This window comes from Oryx dammah, unplaced genomic scaffold, assembly GCF_014754425.2.
Source record: "Oryx dammah isolate SB20612 unplaced genomic scaffold, SCBI_Odam_1.1 HiC_scaffold_18, whole genome shotgun sequence".
NCBI classification, from domain to species: Eukaryota; Metazoa; Chordata; class Mammalia; order Artiodactyla; family Bovidae; genus Oryx; species Oryx dammah.
In genome coordinates, this window is record NW_024070202.1 from 69,017,632 (window position 1) to 69,031,337 (window position 13,706).

At 40.0% G+C, this 13,706-nt stretch overlaps 1 long non-coding RNA gene across 1 annotated transcript in view; it reads left to right on the top strand.

The window, feature by feature from the left end:
- LOC120877420 overlaps positions 1-13,461 on the top strand; it is a 45,200-nt gene extending 31,739 nt beyond the window's left edge. The window contains exon 3 of the long non-coding RNA XR_005724331.1: positions 13,380-13,461. This is a non-coding gene — a long non-coding RNA (uncharacterized LOC120877420). The remainder of the gene's footprint in view (positions 1-13,379) is intronic.
- The last annotated feature ends 245 nt before the right edge of the window (positions 13,462-13,706 follow it).

Genomic DNA, 13,706 nt, shown 5'->3' on the forward strand with positions numbered 1-13,706 from the left:
GACTAGAAGCCAGGTCTCTGATCCCACTTCGTTGGTTGTGATCTACCATGCTGCCCTTCCTCACTTAAGAAGCTCTGAAGCCAAGAAATGATGCAATTCCAGAAATATACCATGATATCACATTTTAAATTATTTTTCCACACAAAGTATAATGAAAAAAAAAAAAAACAACCCACAACAGTACCTTAGAAATCTGTATTACGTCTCACACATGCCTCTCCCCTGGCATTAGGCAAACCCAGCAGGCCTAGGCCTTGTTGAAACCTTAAAACAAACCAGGCCAATTCTGAGGTCTAGACAGGCCCCAGACAGGGTTTCCCGAAGCTTTGAAATGCGATTTAGAACTGGATAATTTAGAGGCAATTTAACCCAGAGACCAAACTGACATTCAGAACATTTATTTTGAAAACATTTTTAAAGCATCTATTCACCCCTTTAAAACACGATTTTGTGCTTTGCTTGGGGCAGACCAACTAAAATTGCAGTGACTAAGGTTCAGATTCACTAACTCTTGGTAAGTTCTAAACACAAAAAGTGCAGCCTCCTTCCCAATCCACTTACCCAGGATCCAGGAGAAACTTGCTTTGTCAAAAAAGATTCTAAAAATCATGTTCAATTTTTACATTGTTTCCACAGCAGTGAAGGGTTATACTTTTAGGTTATATTTATTCAAGAGTCCCAGGAACAATTTTGACTACAACTTTTGTTCATGGCAGCCAAATTCCCCAATTATGCTAAAGATTACTGGGGCAGAACTCAGTCTTACAATTAGTGATTTTTCTTTTTAAGTGAAAAAGTGAGTGCTCTCCAGATTTCTGTTTTAGGAGACAAAGACTGAGCCACAGTCTCCTCATCTTTATAAAGCAACCAGGAGCCACAATTAGAAGGTATCAGAAACTCTATCGCAATCTAAATGCTGCATGTTGAGTGGAATTCTCAGTATGTGGGGAAAGCAATCATTTCTTATTCAGAGTCATTTTCCTTTAAGGATACAGCTCAGCACATCAGGGTACTTTATTTTTCAAATAAATGTAAGTGTTAGGACAGGTTAGCCAAAGGTATCTGAGAACGTCAGAATATGCTATGTCACAAATAAGGGTAAATAGATGGTTCTTAAAGTTTAGATGTTGAAAAAGCATAGTTCAACTCTCTCGACAATGTGTGATTCTCGTTAATTATCTTAAAATATAAATGTAGAAAATAGCATCAGGCTGTGATGGCTCTGCAATCTCTGGGCTCCTTCTTTTAACTCTTATTAGTCATTTTAAATTCAGCTTTTTAAGTCTTAGTCCGATTGCCCTTCGGGAACAATAAAGTGGCAATTAGGTAGGACAAAGGCATGGAATAGACACAATTACTTATTGCCATAGTAAAAGAAAAAAGATGGGTCTATGAACCTATCAAGAAAACCTGCAAAATGGAATGGGCAGCTGGACCTTATGAAAAATATATCCAAATATTTGCAGAATGTATTTTTGGCTACCTCCCTATAGAGATATTAAAACCATTTTCTTTTATTGGAGAATTTACTACCATTACATTTTATATTAATTTAATGACTTTGATCAGGCAATCATCATTTATTTGCCTAAATTACCAGTCCCTTAATACTTCATTGGCAAAGAGAAAATATTTCATAGAACATGAGGCAAAGCCTCTAATTACTATTAGAGCATAATTTAAAACAACTTCAACAGGTATTGTAATTTTGACCAATTGGGTTACTAATCTGGAGAATCAATTATCTCCCAGACCCCTTCAATTTTCTGCCTCCTTTAATTGGCAGTGGCTGTCCAATTACACATCTGGCAGAGTCATAATATTTGCATCTGTAAATAGCCAACCAATCAGCCAACTGAGCCTGGTTATCAGGTAACAATCATGTAGTTTTGAAAACTTTGATATATTTGTGGGTCAAATTATTTCTGTAATTTGGATCAAATTATTCACAAACTTTTCTCCTCCCACCATTCATCTTAAAATTTCCAAATTTTAAAGAAATTTTATTCACATGATTCATTGGCTTCCCTCCTTTCTCTGACCCCAATTTCAAGACACTCAATCTCAAAAAAAAAAAAAAAGAAAGAAAGAAAAAATCAAAGGGAACCACCTGCTCATGGCAAAAACAGAAAATTAAATACCGCCCAATGCTGTAAGATGAAACTAGTACAGTCTTGTACTACCAATCACAGTGTCAACTATGCAAACCTTTGAAAAGCAACAGGGCCACGGGACCCATAAAATGCCCATTCTCTTTGATCCTATAAGACTGTGTCTAGAGTTTTATCCTGGGGAAATAATGCCATAGAGGAAAGAAATCTACTTTCCAATGATGTTCTTTCCAATGCTGACTTTAACAACAACAACAACAATAAAAACACAAACAAAAACGGAAACAAAAAAGTCTACATATAGAGTAATATTTAAATAACTCACATCAAATAAAAAAGTAGCCATTCAAAATGGAAATGATTGACTGTGAGGAAAAATACAGAAAGTGTCTATGGTATTAAGTGAACTATTGTATTAAGTAAACTAAGTAAACTAAAATGAAGTGATTGCAACAAGGTACAGATGAGTGCCCATATTCCTCCTATAAATCAAAAGAAGTAAAATGTGGTATAATCTCTAACAGTAAAAGCAAGATTCTTTGTGACCTAAAGAGGAGCTATCACACCCATTTGGGAGGCTGGAGATGGCATGGAAGCTTGCATTCAAGGGCTCCAGAAGTTGAGAAGGGGTTACTTACCATAGTTCAGCGCCAAGGAAAAGGTGTGCTATACCTGGGCACCACCAAGGATTCCATTTGGCTGACTTGGGGGCATGTAAACAGGAAAGGTGATCCACCTGCCTGGAAGGTGAGGCTAGCATCTTACTGGGAAGAGCTAAAGGTTTAGGTTTACTTCTGCAAACAGTGAGGGGAGATAAACATTTAGAAAAGAGGGAGGCTGCATGCTATTGGCAGACAGAATTGGGGGAACTGGGTTTGAATCTTGCCTCTATCCTGTGGTACCTTTGTGGTCTTGGGCAAGTGCCTTAGCATTTTGAGACCTGATTTTCTCATCTCTGCAATGGTAGTTATACCTACTTATTAGGGTGATTATGGGAATTAAAGGCAATATATATAAAGTACCTGGTACCTAACAAGTACTGCACAAATTGTACTTATTGTTGTTATTAATAAGAGTAATCTGATATGAGAAAGCAGTATGGATAAGAGTAAGGAAAAGAAGATGCTATGAGAATCACTTTAAGTACTCCCTCTGCTGGGTTATAACACAAGAAAAAATGGTGTCTGAAGTAAGGTGATGTCTGTGACAAATGGAAAGATGGCACAGAGTCAAGAAACACCGTGGAGAGGGACTTTTCTGGTGATCCAGGTCCAATGGCTAAGACTCTATGCTTCCAGTAAAGGGGCCCTGGGTTCAGTCACTGGTCGGGGAGCTAGGATCCCACATGCCATGAAGCAAATAGGCCCATATGCCATAACTACTGAGCCCGTGTACCACAACTAGAGAGTCCATAAGCTGCAATGGAAGGTCTGCATGATGCAACAAAGACCCCACGTGCTATAACTAACACCCAACGCAGCCAACAAATAATTTAAAAAAAGAAAGAAATAAACACCATGCAGGAGGAACCCATAGGGCTGGGTCAGGATGAAGCCGGGTTTGTGGGTGTGAAGTTCATATAATCAAGAAGCTTATATGATTCTTTTATAAAGAAAAACAATAAAGTGTTAAATATAAAAGTTACAGTAATACTAATTGTTGGGCTAATAACTGGGCTTCCCTGGTATCTTAGCTGGTAAAGAATCTGCCTGCAATGCAGGAGACCCAGGTTCGATCCCTTGGTGGGGAAGATCCTCTGGAGAAGAAAATGGCAATGCACTCCAATATTCTTGCCTGGAAAATCTCACAGACAAAGGAGCCTGGCAGGCTACAGTCCATTGGGTGGCAAAGAGTTGGACGTAACTTAGCAACTAAACCATAAGTGTGACCATTTATTTAGAATGGGAAAAAAATCATAACAAATTACAAAATTGAAAAACTTGACAAACACCACTAGTGTCACAAAAAAGAATATTTTAAAAATGAACTGCCTGACAAACCTCTAGAATTCTTATCTTTGTACACTTTTGGCTGTACACTCGATTGCATCTTCATATGGCCAACATCTTATAATACAACTTTCTATGTAAAGAGTAGGAAGAAACCTCAGTCTCTCTTTTAGCATGGGTGACCAAAATTTGTTTTCTATTAATGCTAGTTTAAAAAAATTTTGGCTCATAACTCATTATTAGTGCTGTCATGTAAATTTTTAGGCTTGTTTAAAGTTACAAAATATTTCTAGTAAGTTTCCTTTATGTGTAAATAGTTAAAGATGAACCTAATATTTATAGACCTGCTATCAGTTTGTGCCATACAAACATAGGCTGATGAACTCTATTTTTCATTATTCATATTGCTATTGTTCAGTCACTAAGTTGTGTCCTATTTTTTGCACCCCATGGACTGCAGCGTGCCAGGCTTCCCTGTCCTTCACCATCTCCTGGAGTTTGCTCCAATTCATGTTCTCTGTGTCAGTGATGCCAACCAACCATCTCATCCTCTGTTGCCCTCTCCTCCTCCTGCCCTCAATCTTTCCCAGCATCAGAGTCTTTTCCAATGAGTTGGCTCTTCACATCAGGTGGACAAAGTACTGTAGCTTCAGCTTCAGCATCAATCCTTCCAATGAATGTTCAGGACTGATTTCCTTAAGGATTGACTGGTTTGATCTCCTTTCTGTCCAAGGGACTCTTAAGAGTCTTCTTCAGCACCACAATTTGAAAGTATCAATTCTTCAGTGCTCAGCCTTCTTTATGGTCCAACTCTCACATCCATCGGAGAAGGCAATGGCACCCCACTCCAGTACTCTTGCCTGGAAAACCCCACGGACGGAGGAGCCTGTTGGGCTGCAGCCCATGGGGTCACTAAGAGTCAGACACAACTGAGCGACTTTACTTTCACTTTTCACTTTCATGCATTGGAGAAGGAAATGGCAACCCACTCCAGTGTTCTTGCCTGGAGAATCCCAAGGACGGGGTAGCCTGGTGGGCTGCCATCTATGGGGTTGCACAGAGTCGGACATGACTGAAGCGACTTAGCAGCAGCAGCAGCTCACATCCATACATGACTACTGGAAAAACCATAGCTTTGACTAGATGGACCTTTGTTGGCAAAGTAATGTCTGCTTTTTAAAAATATGCTGTCTAGGTTTGTCCTAGCTTTCCTTCCAGGGAGCAAGCATCTTTTAATTTCATGGCTACATTCACCATCTGCAGTGATTTTGGAGCCCAGGAAAATATAATCTGTCACTGTTTCTGTTGTTTTCCCATCTATTTGCCATGAAGTGATGGGACAGATGCCATGATCTTAGTTTTTTGAATGCTGAGTTTTGGGCCACCTTTTTTACTCTCCTCTTTCACCTTCATCAAGAGGTGGTTTATGTGTTCTCCTTACAAAAAAAAAAGAAAATGTATGGTGGCTTCATAATTGCATACACTACATTTTAGAGTACATTCTTGATAGGAGAGAACTATTACGTTGACCAGGGGTTGATGAGAAGTGACTCCTCGGCTTACAACTTTACCTGCCTGGCAACTGAAAGATTCCACACATTCACGTGTGTTTTCCTCCCCACTCGCACAGCATGATGCACTTCTGGCCTTGCTTCTTTATAAGGTCAGTGATTCAGCACAGTGGGCAGTAGGAATATATTGGAAGGCATTCCCTATTTTGGGACAACTTGCACTAACTAAATATAAACAGAAGTGTCTTCAGAACACATAAACATGTCCCATTAAACCTAAATGAATGAATCCCCAAACTCAATTTGACAACCCTCTTGTGCAGTCTCCAACTTGGCAGCTGACAAGAGGGCAAGTGTGGCTGAGGAGAGGGCACAGTGGAAAGAAACATCAGCTGGAATATGTTATTTTCCCCAATTTTACAAAAAACATATGCTTTTACAAAAACACATTGCTGGGCTGCTGCCAGAGACCTGTGCACAAGAGAAGCCCTGAGTTAAAGCTTCATCTGCTTCATGGAAAATGTCTCTTTCAGCAATGACTGAATATTGTAAGTGGACAATGAAGCAGGCAGTAAGGTTAGGAGCACCAGTAAGTGGGAAAATTATAATGCCATTAAGGCAAGAAAGAAAATCAAGGTGAAAGGGATGGGGTTAGTTTTGTTGCGTTGTAGAGTGGTTAAAGATATATATAATAGCAAGTTTTCTCATAACTATGGTGAGTTTAAGATTCTGTGGGGCCTCCAAGACCTGACAAGTCTGTGGGACTGTCAAGGTGGTAAAATTACTTAAAGAGGGCCTAAAACGAGAAATTCTCTGAGTAACTGAAAATATTCTTCTGAGTTCTCAGCCTATACCTACAATATTTATTTCCATTTTTGACTCTTTCATTAATTCCTGACTTGGCCAGTCTACCATCTACTGAAAGCAAACATGCTTGTAACTGATAGTTGCTAAACAACAGCAACAAAAATTTGTACCCTGATATTATGGTGGTTGGGGTATGGGTAAAAAACTTGACATAAAACTTCAGTAAAATTGCAAAGTCCTACTTTCTATTCTGTCTTAAATAATTCACGGAGCCTTCGGTGTTTTTAAAAGAGTCCTATGACACAGAACCAGCAGGAATCTCCATTTACTGTTCTTTCTCTGCCAATTCCAGCTTGGAATAAAAATAAAAGAGATGATAGATAGTTCACTTATTATCTTGGTCTTCATTTAGGCCATTTTGTCTACAGTGCAAACAGAGTAATCAGAGGATGAATCAACAGTGAGGGCCATTGTGGCTACTGTACACGACTGTAAATTCCTGCTCATTGAGGCTGACATTGCTTGACAGTCTATTTTTCACGTATATTACTTTTGCTATCTATTCGAGTCCTCGTCTATTGATAGTTAATGCATCTTCTGTATTGTTCCATGTAGCAATTGTGGTTATCTGGTAACAATACAATGATATAAGGAATTAAACATTAGTAGGCAATTTATAAAAGAGCTGAAATTTTACATTCCAATAGATAAAATTGAAAAATGGAACACATAAAAGGCAATAAGAATTGGAAGGCTGTTTCTCACTGACTGTGTAAATCAGAATCTCTCTGAATCCTTTTAGTGTTGTCTAAGGATTAACAGAAGTTAAAACCTTAATGTCTCCAATGGAAACTGGGGAATATTAGCTAGCATTAAAAGAAAACCATAAAACAATCTTTGTTTTGCCCTTTGGGGAGAAAACCTCAAGTAACTGGTCTGGTTTCAACTGATAAGATAAGAAAAAGTGTAAACTGGTAGGGGGATCTGAACCAACTCTAAACATATCATTCTTGTAGGATTTGATAATACTCATTTTAAAAAGCCTATTCTCTTTATTGTTCATTTCTGATGGAGGCATGTGTCTCTTGCTAGTTGCTGGATTTCTTAATATCTGTATCATAGACCTGTAGTTTCACAATGTAGGGAGAAGTTTCTTATCACAAAATTCTGGCCTAAATAGATTTAAGATCTTAATCTTGCCCACAAAGCCTGTTCTCATGGAGCTGGCTTTCCTTCAGCCCAAAATGATCATTAGTCCTCCTCTGTGCCAGCCACTGGCCAGGCAAGGCAACAAGGGTCTGACACAGTGTGGCGGTCATAGAGAGATGGATGCTAAGTGGTCTGTTTAGCATTGCTAACTAGTGGTCTAACCCTAACCACATTTCTGATAAAATGTGGTCCACTGGAGAGGGGAATGGCAAACCACTTCATTATTCTTGCCTTGAGAACCCCACGAACAGTATGAAAAGGCAAAAAGATAGGACACTGAAAGATGAACTCCCCAGGTCAGTAGGTTGCCAATATGCTACTGGAGAGCAGTGGAGAAATAACTCCAGAAAGAATGACAAGACAGAACTAAAGCAAAAACAACACCCAGTTGTGGATGTGACTGGTGATGGAAGTAAAGTCTGATGTTGTAAAGAACAATATTGCATAGGAACCTGGAATGTTAGATCCATGAATCAAGGTAAATTGGAAGTGGTCAAACAGGAGATGGCAAGAGTAAACACTGACATTTTAGAAATCAGTAAACTAAAATGGACCGGAATGGGCGAATTTAACTCAGATGACTACTACATCTACTAATGCAGGCAAGAATTTCTTAGAAGAAATGGAGTATCCTTCATAGTCAACAAAAGAGTCTGAAATGCAGTACTTGGTTACAATCTCAAAAATGACAGAATGATATCTGTTCGTTTCCAAAGCAAACCATTCAATATCACAGTAATCCAAGTCTATGCTCCAACCAGTAATGCTGAAGAAGCTGAAGTTGAACAGTTCTAAGACCTAGAAGACCTTTTAGAACTAACACCCAAAAAAGATGTCCTCTTCATTATAGGGGACTGGAATGCAAAAGTAGGAAACCAAGAGATACCTGGAGTAACAGGCAAATTTGGCCTTGGAGTATAAAATGAAGCTGGGCAAAGGCTAACAGAGTTTTGCCAAGAGAATGCATCAGTCATAGCAAACACCCTCTTCCAACAACACAAGGGAAAACTCTACACATGGACATTACAAGATGGTCAATACCAAAATCAGATTGATTATATTCTTTGCAGCCAAAGATGGAGAAGCTCTTTACAGTCAGCAAAAATAAGACCAGGAGCTGACTGTGGCTCAGATCATGAACTCCTTATTGCCAAATTCAGACTTAAATTGAATAAAATAGGGAAAACCACTAGACCATTCAGTTATTGACCTAATTCAAATCCCCTCTGATTATAGAGTGGAAGTGACAAGTAGATTACAGGGATTAAATCTGATAGAGTGCCTGAAGAACTAGGAACAGAGGTTTGTGACAGTATATAGGAGGCAGTGATCAAAACCATCCCCAAGAAAAAGAACTGCAAAAAGGCAAAATGGCTGTCTGAGGAGGCCTTACAAATAGCTGAGAAAGGAAGAGAAGCTAAAAATAAAAGAGAAAAGGAAAGATATACCCATTTGGATGTAGACTTCCAAAGAATATCAGGGAGAGATAAGAAAGCTTTCCTCGGTGATCAATGCAAAGAAATAGAGGAAAACAATAGAAAGGGAAAGCCTAGAGATCTCTTCAAGAAAATCAGAGTTACCAAGGGAACATTTCCTGCAAAGATGGGCACAATAAAGTACAGAAATGGTATGGACCTAACACAAGCAGAAGATATTAAGAAGAGGTGGGAAGAATACACAGAAAAACTATACAAAAAGATCTTCGTGACCCAGGTAACCACAATGGTGTGATTACCCACCTAGAGCCAGACATCCTGGAGTGCAAAGTCAAGTGGGCCTTAGGAAGCATCACTATGAATAAAGCTAGTGCAGGTGATGGAATTCCAGTTGAACTATTTCAAATCCTAAATGATGATGCTGTTAAAGTGTTGTGCCCAATATGCCAGCAAATTTGGAAAACTCACCAGTGGCCACAGGACTGGAAATGGTCAGTTTTCATTCCAATCCCAAAGAAAGGCAATGCCAAAAAATGCAGAAACTACTGCACAATTGCACTCATCTCATATGCTAGCAAAGTAATGCCCCAAATCCTCCAAGCCAGGCTTCAACAATTTGTGAACCATGAACTTCCAGATGTTCGAGCTGGATTTCAAAAAGGCAGAGGAACAAGAGACCAAATTGTCAACATCCATTGGATCATCAAAAAAGCAAAAGAGTTCCAGAAAAATATCTACTTCCATTTTAATGACTATGCCAAAGCCTTTGACTGTGTGGATCACAGCAAAGTGTGGGAAATTCTTAAAGAGATGAGAATAGAAAACCACCTGACCTGCCTTCTAAGAAATCTGTATGCAGATCAAGAAGCAACAGTTAGAACTGGACATGGAACAACATAGACTGGTTCCAAATTGGGAAAGGAGTACATCAAGGCTGTATATTGTCACTCTGCTTATTTAACTTATATGCAGAGTACATCATGTGAAATGCTGGGCTGGATGAAGCACAAGCTGGAATCAAGATTTCTGGGAGAAACATCAATACCTCAGATACTAAGATGACACCACCCTTATGGCAGAAAGCAAAGAAAAACTAAAGAGCCTCTTGATGAAAGTGAAAGAGGACAGTGAAGAAGTTGGCTTAAAACTTAACATTCCAAAAACTAAGGTCGTGGCATCCGGTCCCATCACTTCATGGCAAATAGATGGAGAAACAATGGAAACAGTGGGAGACTATTTTTTGCGGGGCTCAAAAATCACTGCAGATGGTGACTGCAGCCATGAAATTAAAAGACATTTGCTCCTTGGAAGGAAAGCTATGACCAACCTGCTGCTAAGTTGCATCAGTCATGTCTGACTGTACGACCCCAGAGACAGTAGCCCACCAGGCTCCCCCATCCCTGGGATTCTCCAGGCAAGAACACTGAAGTGGGCTGCCATTTCCTTTTCCAATGCGTGAAAGTGAAGATGACCAACCTAGACAGCATATTAAAAAGCAGAGACATTACTTTGCCAACAAAGGTCCGTCTAGTCAAAGCTACGGTTTTTCCAGTAGTCATGTATGGATGTGAGAGTTGGACTATAAAGAAAGCTGAGTACCGAAGAATTGATGCTTTTGAACTGTGGTGTTGGAGAAGACTCTTGAGAGTCCCTTGGACTGCAAGGAGATCCAACCAGTGAATCCTCAAGGAAATCAGTCCTGAATATTCATTGGAAGGACTGATGCTGAAGCTGAAACTCCAGTATTTTGGCCACCTTATACAAAGAACCAACTCATTGGAAAAGACCCTGATGCTGGGAAAGATTGAATGCATGAGGAAAATGGGGCAACAGAGGAGGTTGGATGGCATCACTGACTCAATGGACATGAGCTTAAGCAAGCTCTGGAAGTTGGTGATGGACAGGGAAGCCTGGCGAGCTGTAGTCCATGGGGCCACAAAGAGTTGGACACGACTGAGCGACTGAACTGAACTGAACCAGTGGTCTAGCTAGTGTTGTAACGGTTTGCCCCAGAACTTTATGGCTAAAAACAACAACAATGATTTTATCATCTCTCATGTTTTCTGAAGGTCAGAATTTGGGAAGGGCTTGCCAGGCAGTATAGCTAGGCAGGGACCTATTATAGCTGTAGTCAGATGGTGGTTGGAGCCTCAAAAGCAGAGGGGCAAAGTAGATGAGAGTTGGCCAAGAGTCCCTGTCTCTTTCTGTCTCAGGGCCTATGTGGTTCCTTCCCATGTGCTAGTGTGGGCTTTCCCACAACATGAAGGACTTTTGCTGATGAGTTCCAAGGAGTGAGATAGAAGCTGAACCACCTTTTATGGATTAGCCTTGGAAGTCACATGATGACACTTTCACATTCTATTGGTCAGAACAGTCATAGAAGTCAAATGTCAAGGGAAAGAGACATAGACTCACCTCTCAATAGGAAAAATGTCAAAGAATTTGGGGATCTATTTTCAAACCACCACAGTCAGGAATTTGAATTGACTGGGCTTAGTGACTGATTGGGCTTCCCAGTGGTGCTAGTGGAAAAGAACCCATCTCCCAATGCAGGAGATATGAGTCATGGGTTCGATCCCTGAGTTGGGAAGATCTCCTGGAGGAGGGTACATCAACACACCCAGAATTCTTGCCTGGAGAATCCCATGGACAGAGGAGCCTGGTGGGCTACAGTTCATAGAGTTGCAAAGAATCGGACATGACTGAAGTGACTTAGCACACACATATGATGATCCCTGTATATAAGCCAGGGATCTGGCCTCTGGATCTTAGTGGAGCTCTAAAGATTAACTTGAAAACATAGGCTTTCTTAACCACAAATGTGGGCTTATTTAATTCTCTTAATCACCTTGTGAAAGACATAAGCAAAACAGGTGTTATTCCGATTTCTACTGACAGCAAAATGGAGGTTGGGACAGTTCAAGTCACTTTCCCCAAAAAACACTGCTACTAAAGGAGACAGCCCAAATGCAAACAAGGTCTCCTGCTGTGACACCATGATGCACAGCTTCTCCTGGACCTGTTATACATGATTTTCATTATAGTGGGACATTTGGAATAATTGTTAGGTGACAGAATTGTTTGTAATAGAAATAGACATTCTGGAGAATCAATACTAAATCAAGAGGATATCAACTGGATAGTATTACGACCATGTTTCCATTGAAGGTATTCATCTGTAGGGTCCTTTTTTTTTTTTTTTTTTTAAGAAATAGCATTAACACGTTTATTACAATAATTTTCCTAGGATGACAGTGTCCTGGGGCATTTCTCTGGACTAGCACCTTATTAATCACTAATAGAGTCCTGGCTTTCATTTTACTCATGAGTCCAGACATTAAGGGAAAAACTGAGAATTTAACCTTCCAGATTCTTGTGGCTAACTTTATATCCTGTTATTAAGGTACCTCCTTTCTGGGGAGGCACCATCAGGCAGAATAAGAACTCTCCTGGCTGCAAAATGAGGCAGAGGGACTTATGCCACTTTTGTCCAAGGCCTTTCCTGGCCCACCTTATTTAAACACAACACACTCACTCCGAACCTCCTTTGATTTACACTGCTGCAGCTCAACTGTTTTGAAAAGCTGATGTTGTGGAATTCTTAAGTCATCTGTGACCTAGGTCACTAAAGACAGGAGCAATTTAGTAAAAGTATTAATTGAAACTCTCCCTGACAAGCTCTACTCCTCCAGATAAAGTTACACATCAAACCCACACAAGCTGCTGGGCTACTCTGAGCAGCCTGAGATTTTCAATATCTCATAAACAGTCCCCTCAATCACTACAATCTAATAAGGCTATAATCATCATTGACACTATAATGATTAAAATGAATAAAACCCATTAAGAAAAGTCATGTTGAGTTATTAAAAGTTTCGCTCTGTGTGATATGTAATCTTTTATCCATTTTTTATGATGAAATCTGTAACCATCTATCCACAAAAGACCATTAATTTACTGCTCTGTGGATGTTACCATGCTCTTTAGTTTAACAGCTTATCATTGATTTCTTGAGGGAGATATTATATTTGGAGAAATACACATGGAACAAAAGCCCGAATGTTGCTGTAAATTTCCCACTGACAGGATGATCAAAGTATTTTGGCTTGGTCTGCAGCCTGAGGCTGGCGAACAAGTTTTCTAGAGCAGAGAGAGCCCTCCAGCTACCAGGCAGCAGATCCATGTTTTTAGGCAAAGCAGATCTTCTAAGGAGAGGTCATGTGCACAACGAGGGGAAGAAACAATAAAATGTCCATTAACTGGAGCCTAGTTAACTGGCTTATTGGCCATCTATTAGAAACAAATTGCAAACAAAACTGATCCTATTATAAACTTTTCCTTGTCCCCTCCATCCAGGGCAGTCCTGATTGGCTCAGAAGAGCCCCAACAAATACAACGCTGGCAGATGACTCCTTTATTTGCAAGAAGAAGATTGGTTTGCAGCCAGCAGCAGCCTACAACCCTGACCAGCAGACAGCTACAAACCTGGGAGGGGAATGTGGGCCCGCAGAGCCGACAGAGCACTGGAGAGGCAGCTAATGTACTCATGCCTACATTCTTTCACCAGGGACTTTTTTTCCCTAAGCAAACAACAATAAAAAAATCTGAATGGAAGAATGTGTACAGAGTGCTGAACTAAGTGGTGGGGGAGCCCGATTCTTAATGTGTACTTTTTCTCATAAT